Source organism: Pteropus alecto, unplaced genomic scaffold (assembly GCF_000325575.1).
Source record: "Pteropus alecto unplaced genomic scaffold, ASM32557v1 scaffold45, whole genome shotgun sequence".
Classification (NCBI taxonomy): Eukaryota; Metazoa; Chordata; class Mammalia; order Chiroptera; family Pteropodidae; genus Pteropus; species Pteropus alecto.
In genome coordinates this window covers 19471128-19484134 of record NW_006442491.1, presented here as the reverse complement: position 1 = coordinate 19484134, position 13007 = coordinate 19471128, and the positions used below count along the sequence as shown (strand labels likewise).

Here is a 13007-nt window from a genome sequence, read left to right as displayed (position 1 = left end):
TAATGTACACTTTGGAAGGAAGTCACTGTGTGCAGCCCACACCTAAGGCATGGGGGGTTATTTTTTCTCTCCTTAAGGGCAAAGCATCCACCACGTATGTTATTTGGAATTCTTGTGCTTGGGAGATTTTTCTCTCCTTCCTCATTTATAAATTTATTCAATCATTCAATCATTTATATAGTTATTTGTTTTATATTTGGGATTATAATTCAATTCTTTCTTTCTTCTCAAATTGTTTCAGTTTTGGGAAATCTTTCAGTTGGCTCCTGTACTGTTTCAAAAATACCCTTATTGATGGTTTTTTTTGGGGGGGGTAGGATTTTATTTCTTTTTGTTTTGTTTTAGTATTTCTTTACTTTTAGGCACTACAAGATGCTCCAGGCTCATCTTATATATCTCCTGCCCCAATCGGCTGTATCTCTAAGGAGCTCCGATTCCTTAAATTGGAGAGTCAAATTAAAAACCAAGATCTGGGTGTTAGGTGTGCTTATTGCTACTGGGGAGTCCTTTCTTTTAGACCCTGTCAGCTGACAGAGCAAAAAAATATTTGGAGTTTATTCTGGTGCATTCTGAGACACAGATCCTGCCTTACCCTCTTGTATCAGCATCATTTATTAAAGAATCTGTTTTCTCCCCACTGATTTGAGATGCCACTTTGATAATTTACTAAGTTTCCATCTGAAACAGAATCTAGTTCTGTTCAGTCCATTGGTCTCTTTGTCTGCTCATGTACTAATTCTACACTGTTTCAAGCATTATGACTAATATGTTTTAATATTTAGTAGAAATGGTTCTACCTTTGTTGTACTTCTTTTTGAAAGTTTTCCTAGCTTGAAAAAATAGTTATTTGGGAAAAAAATTGTTTAATGTCTAAAAATTTTTGCATCCCCTTCTTGGTGGGAGGAAAAATACCTCAGAGGCACCGTTAACGTCACCACTAAACACTAAGCTAAGACACTGTTACCACAGGCCTTTCTATTCACACATAAAAACAGGGGTGGACTGTGAGCCAGGAGCATCATGATCCCAGTATTGGAATCTGGAGGCAATAAACATTGACAGGCCAGCGTTCCCATCCTCTTAAAGGTGGTGTCAAGCAAAATAGGGCATTTCTATACTTGATGGGAAAAGTTTTCTTGGAAACTTCTATTCTGAGAAGACAGAGAAGGAAGCCTAAAACCCATTGTCTAACATCTTTGTTATAGGGCATCGTTTTAGTGATCAGTTTATATTGTTGAGAATCCTCGGGGGCTTCCTGGAAACTTGCGGCAGCTTCCAAACTCTCAAAGAAAATGAACATTATGGCTGTTTTTCCAGGGCAGCCTGGGTTCAGAGAGGTCCGAATCTCTTTTTTCCTCCTGCTTCCCTGAACCTGTGTGAGAAAGAAGTAAAAAAACAACCAACATCCTGTCTCAAAAGCCAGTTGCCTTAGGGAGTTAAGTATCTTATGGAGGAGATACTTCGAACCTAAACAGCTCATTGTCCCCATCAGCTCTTAAAGGCTCAGTCCCCTTCCAGGCTGCCCGTACCCACACCCCTCCATGCAAGGATACCAATGTGGCCTTTCAACTTCATTATCTAGGAAAAAAAAAAAATGCACACAGCGCCTATAATTTACTGGTGCAGGCAGGAGAGCTGCCTGGTACCATGTGCAGAATCCTACATGCAGAGCTGGCCTGGGGATACTTTATCTGTGCCAAAGGAAAAGCCTGGAGCAAGGTCAGGAGCTGCTACCTGGGCCTCCATAAACGGGAGGCTGCAGCTCTGTCTTTTTAGAGCTCTCACTGTAAACGCCCCTGCGAGGCACCCTGGGTAGCTGACACCCTGCTCTGTCTCTAAGGATAAGAGCGATCCAGCAGGAAAGGAAGCATCTCTCCAGGCAGGGCCAGGAAGGGGCGGCTCAAAACATCCAGATGGTCACTGAACCTATGACTGACCCTGTGCCTCCCCGCCACCCCCTGCCAGCTCTGCGCCTGGCTTGACTGAGACCTGGAGGGGTCTTAGTGTCTTATGGCTAAGTCCTAAGTCCTGTTGGAATTTTGTTGTTTTTTAATAACTAAACTCCTAACTTATTTTCAGAATGTCTCATCCAGAGCAAGTGGGATACTTTGGGCAGGGTGCTTTCTCCAGCCTTCCTAAAAAGTCACATTTTTCTGAGGGTGAGACCCTGGTGGCTTTGTTGAGCCTTCCGCTTAAGGCTCTGAAATACAGGCTGTGGCCCCTGGCAGCTGAGCATTTATTGGTTATGGCTTTTATACAGGTTCTTGACCCACCCTGACTCTTGGCAGCCTGATGGCTCCTTCTCATATGGGACCCAGACAGGTCTCTGCACCCCAGCAGAGAGCTACTCCAGGAGACCTGACCCCACTCGGTGGGTGGGTGAGTGGGCCGGGGCTTTGTAACCAGACCTGGAGGGGTGCAGGAGGGTTTCAGACGCTTCAGCAGCTGATGTCTGGAGATCAATTAGAGATAATGGCTTTGGGTGGACCGAAGAAGCACAGCCAAGATTTTTCCTGGTGATGATTGTGTTTACCTCATTAACGAGCCTTAGGCCTTTTTCTTTCTCGAGGGTGGGATGGCACAGTGTTGTGCTGTGAATTTGTGCTGGCTGCTTTGTTTTCCCTTAGGGTGACCGGGCATGGACCCCCAGCAGGCTGGTAGCTCCCCCACCTTGACTCTGACAGAGGAGACAGTGGCCCATGGCTTCTGCTCACAGCCCACCAGACCCTTGCCCTCCCTGCGACCCTGTTTGTATAGTTTTTTAAAAATTTCCTCTTTCGTTCATTCAAAAACTTTTAACTTCTTACTGTGTCCTAGACACTATTCCGAGCACTGAGGATTCAGCAGTGAATGAGACAGATAAGGAACCCTGGGGAGCTCACGGGCTGTAGAGATGCTAAACAACTCAATCCAAAAAAAAGGTACATATATACAAAAGTGAGAAGTTTGGGGCCGAGAATCGAAACAGGGTCCGTTGACAGACTGCACCTCTGGGTGCGAAGGCCTCTCTGAAGAGTTGGCGTCGAGCCCAGACCAGAATGATAAGACGAGGCCAGCCCTGTGGCAGTGAAGGGGGTAAGACTTTCTGGGTGGAGGAGGCAGTGAGTGCAAAGGCTCTGGGATGGCAGCGACGAGGGGGCGAGGACAGAGGAAGCGAGGGGGAGAGAAGCGGGAGCAGTCTGCAGAAGCTGGAGCAGGCCGCGCTCTCAGGGCCTGCCGGCTGGGTCCAGAGTTTGCGATGCGAAGCCTCCGGGTGCATCTTTCTCTGCCAGAGGACAGCGGGCGCTTAACTGGGGGCGATGGCAAGTGGAGACGAACACCCAAGGGAGAGTCCTGTGACTCTGGGTCTAGCCGTAGCCTTGCCCCTGACCAGCTGTCTAACTTTCATTTCTCCATGCTGTATCTTCCCTGTTAGTGGCACAGCAGGTTTGGGCCAGACTTCAGCGGTTTACAAAGTTTGCTTTTTGACAGAGGAACCCCTTTCTTCAAGGAAACTCTTCTGGAGAGGAAGTCTAGTATGTCAAGGGTCAGCTGCTGGCGGGCATGTCACTGGCGAAGCTGGGAAAGGGGCCCAGGGCTCTGCCCTCCCATCCCTTTCACCCCCAGGCAGCCCCTCCTTACTTTTCTGCAGCACCCCAATAACAGGGCCTAGACAGCCCTGAGCTGGGATACTGAAGACAGCTGGGGAGAAGGGCTCAGCCCAGCCCAGCCTCAGGCTGGGCACTCCTGTCTCTTCTGTAGAAATGAGTAACAGACACCATGCCTTGCTAGGCTCATGGTCGTTTTAAGGCTCGGATATTTGGAATGGCTTCAAATGCCTCAAGAAAAAATAGGATAGAAACAGAGGATACTCTTTAATTGGAGTACTGCTGTGGCTCAAGAAGTACCTGGGCACACCTGTGCAGTAGCCTTGACACCTTTCCCTCCTGCAGAGTCCATAGGTAATGGAAGTAAGTGCTCGTCTTCCCCTAAGCACCACAGTAAGCACAAGCACCTGGACACACCCCCTCCTCAGTCTCTTTGAGGAGTCAAACACTCTAGAGAAAAGGCCACCTGGGAGTGGGGGGCTTGCTGTCCAGTCCATCCACAAACAGGGAGCCCTCTGAGTCAGTCAGAGATACTCGTGACTAAAAGTATAAAAATCCTAGCTGACCGTATGGCAAAACATGAAGTTTTTTTTTACTCCTGAAACAAGAAGAGTGAGGGAGCCGTGATTGGTGCTAATGTCTGCAGTGCTGGCTTGGTCTCTGTGAAACTGTTGACCTTTTCCTCTTGACTGCAAGTTGGCTGCTATTGCTCCAACCATCTTATCCACATTCAAGGTGAGAGCAAGATGAGAAGGGGTGGTATAAGCTTGGTTCAGCAAAGCAAAAGCTTTCCCAGAAAGTTGCCCATAGACTTTTGTTAACATCTCTTTGCCAGAACAAGATCACATAGCCACCCCTAGCTGCAAGGGAGGCTGGGAAAGAAATGCATCTCCCCACACTTTGTAGTTGAGAAAGGAAAGGGAGAAATTGTTGAGTTTGGGTATCAGGTAAATTAGTTCACAATATCTGCCATGGCCTGGGCGCCATCAGCTGAACTTGACAATGCCTTTGAGTGTTAAGGTGCCGAAGCACGGGCAGAGGAGAAGAATAGTAAGAGAAGGAAAGAGAGGGGAACCAAGAAGGAAGGAGAAAAAGAGGGGAGAGAGGCAAGGAGGGGAGCCGGAACAATTGTCGAGGGCCTTCCGTGTGCCAGGTCCCCCACAGAGAACATGAAGAAACCGAGGCTCAGTTTCAGAGAACTTAACTGGTCCAAAGCCATAGAGTTAGTGAGAGGAAGAGTCCTGTTACCTCTGACATGAATGCCGTTATTTCTCAAGGGAAGGGGAGGGAGAACAGACAAGGAAAAAGAAAGTGCTCGTGAGGTTACGGACAAGCCAAGGCCCCCAGCCATGCCAGCACCCTCAGACTCATGCGGGCAGGCCCAGGTCTGCTTATCTCACCACCCCAGTTCCTGCATGCGGGTCGGGTCCCAGCACACAGTCAGAGCTCAATAAAATGTTTGTCGACTGACGCCTGTAATATTCATTACTTATTTTTCACATCATCATCATCATCATCGTCATCGTCATCATCATCATCGGTGTAACTAAGGTTTGGACAGGTTCTCTATGCCAGGTCCCCCCTCCACACACACACACACCCCAGCTGCAGGTTCTGTCATGGTGGGATTTCGGGTTGAAACGGGAAGTGCTGCCTGCCCTTTTCTCTCGGTAGCCTGCGCCCATTCCCCAGCATGTCTTCCTTGGAGCTAGGGTGAGTTAGCATCCTACAGCCTGAAGAGAGGCCCTCACCTGTCATCCAGTCACCTGCTGAGGAGCCAGCTAGAGTTTCAGCCCAGGGGTTTTCCCAGGCCGGCCTCCCTCAGGGGTTGCATGGAAAAGGCTTGGAGTCCCACCAGAGCAGAGCGGGCCCCGCCCACTCCCGGTTCCCAGCCCGCGGGAAACCTCTGGCTCCCTGTGGGCCCCGACTTGCTCTGGTGGCTGCTGCTTTCGGCTCTGCTGGGGTTGGTGAGGGGCAGCTCCACGTGGTCTGGCTCATTGGTCCCAGCTCAGCAGGGCTCAACACACACTGTGGGAACCAACACACCCTGGTTCAAACCCCAGCATGGCCACCAGCGCTTCCAGCGCTGTGACTGTGGGCATGTCCCCTGGTCTCTGAGCACCCATTTTCTTGCTGTTGGGTGACTGGATGAGTCATTTAATCTCCCTCAGTGAGCCCCTACTCATAATGTGTAAAATGGCAATTACTATTGTCCTTGTTATTTGGCTGGTTAAATAAGGTAACATGTACTACCAGCCAGCATGGGCTCCTGGTCTATGGTAGGTCACTGTAATTGATTACACCACGCTCTAAGCTGCTCAGCCATTGTAACTGGCCTCGGCTTTTTTTTTCCCTTTTTCAAACTTTTATTGAAGTATAAGATATGCACAGAAAAGAGCACGTGTCATTAAGTGGAGAGCTCAGTAAATTTTTATAGACCAAATACACCTCCTGTGACCAATCCTCAGATCAAGAAACAGAACATTGTCAGCCCCCCGAGGACCCTTCATGTCCCTTCCAGTCACTACCCCCAGCCAGGGTGACCACTATCCTGACCTCTGATAGCATAGATTGGTTTTGTCTGTTCTAGAACTTTGTATAAAGAGAATTTTATGGCATGTGCTCTTTTGCTTACAAGCATAAGTTTGTGAGACTCATCTGTGTTGTGGTGTTTGTGCCTTTCTGTTGCTGAGTACTGTTCCACGGTATAGATGTACCATAATTATCCATTCTGTTGATGGACACTTGGAGCTACTGTGAATAGTGGTGCTCTGACCATTTTAGATGTGTTCCTCATGGACCATCAGTACTCATTTTGTTGTGTGCACACCTAGGAGTAGAGGGCTAAGTTATAGCTGGCCTTGGCGTTTTGTCTGAGCCTCTCCAAAGGGGCTAGGAAGGAAGGGAGAAGAAGATGATGCATGCTCTGTGGGAATTACAAAGTGTGGCCTACGTTGAGGATGTTGTGCTTGATTCAGAGCTCTGTCACAGACCTCGGGGCTGTGCTGGGTAGTGGGCAGGATGGGGTCCTGAGCGATGCAGTGATGAATCCCTATTCTGTGCAAGATGTCGCCGGGACTCTGTCACCTAAGAGCCTATCCCAGCCCTTGAGAGCTCACTTCCATTTGGAGAGATGAGGTATAATGCAGGAAACGGAAAGTATCATGGGCACATTAAGTGACAGAAGACTAACTGAGAGCTGCCACCAGAGCCAGCTGGATGGTCTGTGAGATTGGTACTCTGAGTTCAGGGAGCCTAGATTTGGGGTGAAGGATGTCTTTGCTGAGTACCCAAAGCATCTTTCTACCTAGGGAATGCCTAGGTACCCTTTAGTGCCCAACTTAAACATCACCTCCTCAGCGGAGCCCTCCAGGATCCACTATGTCTCTCTCACATTCCAGGGACTTCCTTCCTAGCAGGTCCCACAACTGTCAAGAACAAACTGAATATACATCCTATGACCAGAAATTGTGTGGTCATTTGTTTAATATCTCTTTCCTGCCGGCTCGCAGGCTGCAAGTGGGCAGACCTATGTCTGTATTGTTCATTGTCGTATTACCCATACTTATGGTTCCTGGCATTTGTTAGCAGGTCTAAACACATTTGTGGAAAGAACAAAAGAACATGTGCCTAAAAGCGTGCATGATCAAAGGAGTGGAGGGGATCCCACATGGGTGATCGGGGGGCAGAAGATGGTCAGTCTGTCTGAACCGGAGTTCACAGTTTAGAACAGAAGCATATACGGCCAGCAGGGCTGTGGAAGGCCTCAAACACCAGGCCAGAGAGCTATAACTTGATTCTGCTAGCAGCTGGGAGCCATTGAAGGTTTTGGAGTATGAGCGTGACATGAACACAGATTAACTGATAACATTTTAAAGCAACATTTCTGAAGAGATTGATGAAACTAATTTTGGCCTTTGTGGTGGCTGTCAGGAAAGTGTATTTCAACACGTCGGGCTCTTCAGTTACATTCTTCATGGGAAAGTATAGAAATAGAGAAGGAATGAGGAAACAGTATTGGACAGTGTCTCCGAGACTTCAGCAAAGGTGTCAAACTGCCTATGAAGTCGCAGCCACCTGTGCAGAAATCAGCGAATGCAAAGAATGAATGGATAAGCTGAGCTACAACCCAACCTTCAGAGCAAGTATTTTGACTTTATAGACACATGGGAAGCCCGTGGTGCTTCTATCCATGTCCCTCTTCCTGCCGGGGTGCCCTCCCCCACTCGCCACCTGTCACATTCCTCCTGCCTTCTTTGGTTCAGAGTAGATGTCACCTCTTCCAGGAACGCCCCCTTATCCAGTCCCTCAGGCAGAAACATCTCTCCTTTCTATATAATTGTGCCATACCTAGAGCACTTCTTTACTGTGGCATGGGTTTAATTGTCTTCATTATGCTGGGGGCAGAGATAATTCAGGGGGGTAGAGGTCAGTACTTGCCCTATCAGATAATCAGATATTAAAGTATATTCTAGAGCTATAATTATTGGGATGGATCAATAGAGTAGAATAGTTAATTCCAAAAAATAATGAGAAATAAGTATACATAAAGATGGCATTTCCAATCAGTGTATCAAGATCAGTTATTTAAAAGATGGTATTGGGACAATTTGGGTAGTCATTAAAAAAAAATAAGCTAGATCTTCACCTCACAACTTATATGAAGATAAATTACAGATGGAATAAAGATTTAACTGTTATGAAGCTATAAGTGCTTTAGAAGAAAATATGGGTGAATTACTTTTATAATCTTAGAGTGGAAAAAGCTTGTTTTGACCTAAAACCCAAAAGCTCCAAAGATGAAGAAGAAGGAGGAGGAGGAGGAGGAGGAGGAAGAAGAAATAAAATTTCGATAAGGCAAAAAAATCCCATCATCAACAAAATAAAGGGAAAATAGATTTGTAAAATATATGACAGGAGGAGGAGGAGGAGGAGGAGGAAGAAGAAGAAATAAAATTTCCATAAGGCAAAAAAATCCCATCATCAACAAAATAAAAGGAAAATAGATTTGTAAAATATATGACAAAAATGTAAATTTCCTTCATTTCTAAAGACTTCTTACAAAAAAAAAAAAGACCACCAACCCAAGTAGAGAAATGGAAAAAAGAATATGAACAGGTCGTTATAAAAAAAAAGGAAAAAGAAATACAAGTGACCAAAAAACACATGATAACATAAGTATATGCTCACATTCCAAATGAAGAGAGGCAACGGAAAATAAGATGCTATTTTTCACCTTTCAGATTGGCAAAGATAAAAGAGATAGCTAATACTAAGTGCCGACAAGTGTAGAGTGAAATGAGAACCACCAGATATTGCTGATGGCTAAGTAAACTGGCACAGCATTTGTGGAGAGAGTTATGACCATTATCGTGAAAACTTAGAATCCTGGTGATGATGATAAAAGCTACCATTTTACTAAGTATTCCCTCTGGGGAAAAGATTAAACTATATTTTATGAAGTAAACTCAGAAGTCACATACCCTCATTTCCACAATATCCCATTGCTTCCACAGCCCTGTTCATCGTGACAAGGGACTGGGGTGTGAAACTAGTTGATGAAGATCATCGGCAGCCACCTTGGAGGCTGGATACCACAGTTTCTAATTTCAAAGGGGATATTTTGGTGTCAAAGACTACACTAAACACACTATCTTATTATCCACTTTGTAGATGAGGAAACTGAAGCATAGAGAGGTTTAACTATGGTGCCCAAGATCATTTGTCTAGTGTCAGAGCCAGAATTTGAACTGGTCTCATTTAGCTAGACGCTATTGGTTTCCCTGCTGCCACTCTTGCTTATAATCTCGTGTCCTCTGATCTAAAAACATAATTCAGACTGCATCATTGTCTCACTCTTAGAATAAAGCCTACACACCTCACTGTGATGTACCAGGCTCTGCGTGCTCGGCCCTACATGCCATCTCACCCTCCTCTCCTCTCACCTTCGCCCTGGCCCACCGACTCTAGCCGCATCAGTCACCTTTCCATTTCTCAAACATGCCAAGGCCCTTCCCACCTCAGGGCCTTTGCACCAACTCAGCTGTTCCCTCTCCCTAGAAGACTCCCCTCCCGCACGCTCCCCCCACCCCCGCAACACACACTTAATCTTCAGCCAGCTGCCAACTTCCACCATCTCAGGGTCAGGGCCCATGTTGACCTGCTCCTGGGAGGGGCCTTCCCTGACAACTCAGCCCAGAGCCCACACTGGTCTCCACCCTCAACCCCTATCTCCACTCCACCCTCCGCTTCCCCCACCCTCTACCTCTTCTTCACCCCGTCTCTACCTCACTCCTTATCTCTAGGATCTAACCAAGATTCAGACTTTGCATTTAGTTATTTCTCTTTAGTCTCATGATTTAGAACAATCAAATTAATGACTGTGGATCTTTTGACGAGTTCGGGACAGATCCAGGTTATGATCAGATCCAGGTTAAGCTTTTCGGGGGAAAATACGACATAGGTGATGCTGTGTGTCATTGCATCCCTTCAGGAGGTGAGCACATTGTTTCAGGTGGTCCCACTTGCTGAATTTGATCACTCGGTTGGGGCAGGTCTGCCAGATCTCTCCATTGTGCAGGTACATGTTCTCTTCTGTCATTAATAAGTAATTTGTAGGAATAAATGGGTTTTTTAATGCTTTGAGATGCTTGAAGAGCATCTGCTCTGGTCACACTAAGTCCTGTTATTCCTAACAACCCCCTGGTTCCCATGATTAGGTCCCCACTTGTGGAGCAGGCTTGTTTTATATGGGAAGCTGCCTGGAGGAGTTGCTGCTTAAGAAGCATCATAGAGCAAAATTCCTGCCAATTGTTCCCTTACAAAGGCACCCACTGTTTGCAGAGCCTGGAGGGGACATGAAGGCAGTACTGCCCTCTTAAGCAGACAGGAGCACCCTTCTCTGCCCAATCTCCCACCAGACTAGGACACATCATTGAGAGAATTTGTGGTCAAAGAACTAGGTCATGCCGTTCTTTGTTAAGCCCCATGCTGTGGCCACTTTAAGGATCGAGGGAGGTGTCCAGAGGCGCAGAGACATGGAAAGCAACCTACCCAAGGTTACTCAAGGAGCAGTACTCCTGCAGGAGATTTCTGCCGGCTTCAGCACACATAAAATTTGACTAATTCCCAGTGCAGCTAAACAGCCAGGTTTCTCCAGGGCTCCCAACTGCTTTTTGTGGGTGGAGCGGGGCTGGGGCTGTTTTATCTCAGGGATGGTAAATGAGTTCACATTTCATGCTTAGAGAAAATCACTTCTCTGCCCTCATGGGCGGTACTCTCGCTTTTATTAGTCAGAGAAGAAATAGGTTGTCTGGATTCAAGTCCACCTTTGAACTTCAGTTGGATTTGGCTTTATTATTTCAAGACCAGATGTCCACCACTGCTGTGAAATAGTGACTTGGGCCAGGAGAAGTCAAAGGTCTCTAGAAAAGTGGGAAGAGATGCGAAGTCCTGGGCCTGAATTCTCATTTTCGGAGTGAGGAAAGACAGTTCTCATGTTGGAAACGCCTACATTTCCCTGGATGAATTGAAGAGTTGTGGGCACTAAGTCCAGAAATCATTATTGGGCACCAGTATGTGTGGATGTTCCAGTAACAAAGCATCCAAACTCCCCCACCACAGGATGCAAAGTAAAGATCTGAGAAAACTGAGAAGAGTGAATTGATTTGAAAACACATTTGATTTCAGGGACAAAGGTGCTAATGAATAACGTGCTTAGACCCGCTTTTAAAAAGAAATTTTGAGTTGTATATTGACAGTAAAATCTTCAGCATGTGCGGAAGGAAGTCTGTGTGATTGTTAATTTGATATGTTGTCATCTTTTCATTTTTCTAATGGGTGAATAGACTGAGCTCTGAACCTATTGTACTTCCAACTCTCACCTGTAGAGGGAGCCTTGTTTACCTCGGATTGCTCACAATGCAAAGCTTTCAGTGGAAGAAAGAAAAAGGCTTTTTACAGAAAAAAAGTTGGAGTGTTAAAGGCAGTCTGTTTCAAAAATGCAAACATCGCGGTGGCTGTCGCGTTTTCTCTTCTTTACCGTTTCCACTGTGAATGAGTTGTAGCGTAAAGTCAGTAGAAATTGCCCTTCCTCTTCGGATGTGACCAGAGGAATCAGGAGGTGGGATCGTTTGGGGGTTTTGTTTTATTTTTGGCCATTTCCTCACAGAATTCTACGAGAGCAGCTCCCCAACCCTTTTAAAGTATAAGGTTTTTCTGAAGGCTAATCTGTTGTAACGGAGGGTGTTAATTTGGGGAGGGAGGCATCAGCCCCTGGCCCATCTTCTCTGTCGAGCTCTAATTCTGCTGTCTGGGGACGAGCGTGTTATGTTTCAGGCTGAATCTGAGGTTGCTCGGAGGTCCAGGGCCCCCTGTCTTCGCCCCGTGACGCCCCAGGCCGCCTTCTCCGTCACCCCAGGTGGACGCGGTCTGTCTACGCCGAGGACCGCGTCTCTGATCCGCGTGGGTCTTCTCCCTCCTGCGATGCTGTCTCCGCTGACAGCGCGCGCCCAGGTCTGGGATAGAGCTGCATTCTTGATATTATCCTATTACTTTACAACTGGAGCTAGCGCGCCGTAAGGAGCTCGCACGGTGTGGTCTAGGAGCACAATGACCGGAGGGAGGGAACCAGGAGCGAGCCGGCGGCGGGCGCTCGGGATCGCTGAAATGTTTGGGTCGGACAGGTGAGCCCAGCCTGGACTCTTAGGCGCCCGCCTGGGGGAAGGAGGGGTGCAGGGGTGGGTGTAAACTAAGTGGTGGGTAAGAGACAAAGGAAGAGCGAAGAGGCGAGGTGGTGCGGAATAGTGGGAGGGGGAGGGGAGGAGAGGGGGCAGAGAGTGGGCAGCGCGCCGAGGATCCCGAGCTTGAACTTGATCAAGAAAAGGGGGGCCCTGAGGTGAGGGTGGGGGACCCGGTAGAAAGCCGGCCACGTGCCTGGCTTTCCCAGACCCGGGTCTTGCTTCGACCGCCCGGGGCCCCAGCTGCCCCGCCTAGCGAGGACCTGCGTCCCTGGGGAACCTGGAGACGCGCGAGGGTCGAGAGCTGCCCGAAAGCTCCCGGGCACCGAGAGTTCCTAAAGGTGCCCGAGTCACTTTCGTCCGGCCAAGATTCTCCTCTCCTGGCCTGAACGCAGAAGGCCAAATGTGAGCCCCCCAACCCCCACTCCCCGACCCGAAGACGGAGGCCTCGGGGAGCAAGGCGCGGGCACAGACCCCACCGCCTTCTTTCCTGGGCTCAGTCCCCGGCTAGGTCTTCCTCGAAGCGCTTCCCCCTTAAGAGCGCTCTCCCCCGAAGCGCAAGGCGGCGCGTCCAGTGCTCCCTCATCCCTCCCTCCCTACCTGGCCCAGCCCCCCCTCCTTCCTTCTCCTTTCCCCCCGCCCGCCGCTCCCTCCTTTCTCCTCTCTCTGGGTGCCTCCTTTT

The 13007-nt window shown here is 48.1% G+C and overlaps 1 protein-coding gene across 2 annotated transcripts in view; it reads left to right on the top strand.

The window, feature by feature from the left end:
• Positions 1-13007, top strand: part of NOL4L (nucleolar protein 4 like) — a 76085-nt gene that overhangs the window by 25070 nt on the left and 38008 nt on the right. The window contains exon 1 of one of the 2 annotated variants that reach the window (XM_015597140.2): positions 12154-12271. The exons of the other annotated variant lie outside the window; for it this stretch is intronic. The gene's annotated coding sequence lies outside the window, so the exon portion shown is untranslated. Of the gene's footprint in view, positions 1-12153; positions 12272-13007 lie in introns of those variants that run through there. 2 annotated transcript variants of the gene reach the window in all.